Source organism: Oryzias latipes, chromosome 1, assembly GCF_053564925.1.
Source record: "Oryzias latipes strain Hd-rR chromosome 1, Olatipes_Hd-rR_3.1".
Classification (NCBI taxonomy): Eukaryota; Metazoa; Chordata; class Actinopteri; order Beloniformes; family Adrianichthyidae; genus Oryzias; species Oryzias latipes.
In genome coordinates this window covers 17583997-17586892 of record NC_136237.1, presented here as the reverse complement: position 1 = coordinate 17586892, position 2896 = coordinate 17583997, and the positions used below count along the sequence as shown (strand labels likewise).

The 2896-nt window shown below is 32.4% G+C and overlaps 1 long non-coding RNA gene across 1 annotated transcript; it reads left to right on the top strand.

The window, feature by feature from the left end:
- Positions 1–1866: 1866 nt before the first annotated feature.
- Positions 1867–2506, top strand: LOC144994096 (uncharacterized). Its single transcript, XR_013657502.1, has 3 exons — positions 1867–1978; positions 2255–2273; positions 2413–2506. It is a non-coding gene; the product is annotated as an uncharacterized LOC144994096 (long non-coding RNA).
- Positions 2507–2896: the final 390 nt, after the last annotated feature.

Genomic DNA, 2896 nt, shown 5'->3' with positions numbered 1-2896 from the left:
AAAGGCTATGTACACCCACACACAGTTGTTGCCTTTTGGGGTCCACTTCTTTACCTAATCAGATCTGACATTTATACCAATCATTGAATATTGTGAATTTCCACTAATTTTATTGTTATAACTAGCATTATCTGTGCCAAAGGTCCAGACTTATAGGAGCATTTTAAAAAGAGAGCAAAGGTGTTTACAAATACAGAGGACGTAAAGCAAAAGAGAAATGTATAATGATTAACAATTTAAACTAAAATGATCAAGAATGTATGAATGATAAAATCTCATTTATTGTAATGAATCTATGTATTGTGTGTTATGAACAACTTTTTACCTCAAAATAAAAATTAAACTATCATCTTAAAACTAGAAATGAAATGTCACCAATTGTGTAGATGAGTCATGCTGAAAGATTAACTAAAATGTTAAGTTTTCTATATTGTATCAGTCAATGAATTTCTAACTATTTTTATTTGCAAATGTTAATATTTTACTTGTTACAAGGGTTCTGAGTTTTCTTGTTCTTTTTGTGAAATGGAAGAAAGTTGAGTAACAGATCTTGACATTTGTCAGTCAACACAGCTTTACACTGTCATGTATGATAGAAACAGCCATCAAATTTCTAGAATTGTTAGACATATAAATGAAAGTCTTTTTTCTTTTCAAGTCAGTCTTCAGTAAACTTATTTTAGATTTTACTTTGTAAATATCTGCTTTAATACTTGTGTTTGCACACACATTAGAATGACATACCAGTTCAAGAATGTCACCAGGTTAGTCACAAGCATATTATTTTATTACCTAATTTTATTTAATATGAAAGCAGGAAACTGCCTGGATATAATAAATATATACTACCACTGAAACCTTCAACGGGATATCAGATCTTTTACATGTTGCTGTCAGGTTTATCTGCATGTTCCTGATGTAAATTTAAATAAAAAAAAGCTCTTTTCGAGGGGAGCTGTAGCATTTCGATTATTTTAAATCAAATTTTTGACCACGTTTTAGGTTGACCAAAGTCTAAAGGGCTGCTTCAACAATTAACTTTGCAGTCATTTTATTTAAATAAAGACTTTTTTTCTTCAGTAATATTAATCAAATGAAATAAATGTGTAATCAACTAAAAGGTTGTTCTCTCAGGTGCCTTGCTTGTTTTTATTTCCCACATTTTCACACCAATGTGGAAACAAAGGAGAAAGTTATGCACACATAGCCTAATTGCAACCACGCCTCATGCACCTGGTTCTCCCCCCTGGTGCAGCACTGACAAGTCAACCCTCATCACTTGCAACATTGTTACAAGGCAACAAGCCCTCAAGCCCCTGGCTGCAGCACATAAAGACTCAAGGTTCAACAAAATCTGGTAAGAAGTTAATCTTTGATTTTGTGATACTCTGCCGCAGTCTTATTTAGAAGAACGGTAAATATTAAGCTTTTTTAGAACATAATTGGAATTCTAAGAAAAATAACAGGCAAAGAGAAAACAGAGGATCAATCAAAAATCACTGCTTTGTTGCAGTACCTGATGCTGTGTTAAATTGTGTCTACTTTCAAAGTCAGTATTTTCAGTGCTCTATATTCGTTCAGGCTTTTTATCAAAAAAATATCCTAAAATATTATTTAAAAAACTTTAATTATCAAAGTATAATCTGACATTTTCTTGATCTGTCTCTGAATTTTAATCTTACAAACCTTGTGTTAAGTTTTTGTTAGGCTGCACCTGCTTTTATCACACTGGAATGATTCCTCCAGTGTTTTGTTTAGCTTTAATGCAGTAGTTTACTTTGCACAGAAATTTCTAAAAGCAACACACACACAAAAAAAAGAAACAGTCTGAGAAATTGTTGTTATATGTTGGCACACTTCTTTTCCCCGCGTCGTCTTTTTCAGTGATCTGTAAGACAATCCTCTCCTTGCAAGATGTGGTGCACCATAAAATTACAGAATATATTCTTACTGGTCTACATGTTAGGGACCTTCTACGGTAAGAGAACTTTTATCTTTCGGCTTGTTTTATTTATTTATTTTTTGTTTTGTTTTCTGTTTCCTCATACCTGGTACCCATAAATAACTTGGCACATATGACAGATACTAGCATTTGTTTTGTTTTTTGTTCTGATGTTCTGTTTTTGTGCTGTTTTTTTTTGTTGTTGTATGATTTAATCTCAATACCTTTATATAAAAACCTTTATATGAAACCAGCAAATGTTTTTTCTATGTAAAAATACTTTTTACCCATTTTCCTTTGTCCCCCTAACAGGGAGGCCAAGTGCAGAAAGGTAAAAAAAAATCCCTAGTAACTTTAGTATCGCCCAAAATGTTTGTTTCTACATTTAAATGCACTTCTTTCTGTCTTCCGTTTCATTATGCAGTGAGCTTTATTGTTGTTTGTTTCTAAATCTTGTTGTTTATTTGTAGAAATCCGGCATGTTCAAAACGAGACATGTGCAATGAGGTGAGTTCAGAATTAACCAGACTCCATTAACACAGATGATCTAAAGTTGCTTGTAAATATCATAACAAATTTTCATACTGAATACTGTATGTCATCTTTGGTAAACTTTTTTCTTTAGTGTGATGTGTGTTATTTTATATAACACTGAGTTTAACTTCCCTTCTGAACAAGTTTTCAAGATGTTTTGAATGTAAATTTGGATTAAAGCAGCATTCACTTCATGAGTAATAATCCTAAATTCATTTCTTCGTTCAATTATAATGAACATTGTGTAAGATTTCTCGTGACATACAGCCCACTGCATGATGTGTGCTGAATAAAAGTAGACGAACTGGCTCTCGGACAAGGGTATGTCACACTTGGATGCTTTTATAAGTTTGAAATTTGGTATAAATCCACTCTGCATCAATGATTGTGCATCTTTAAATATCAGATTAGCTGCATTTA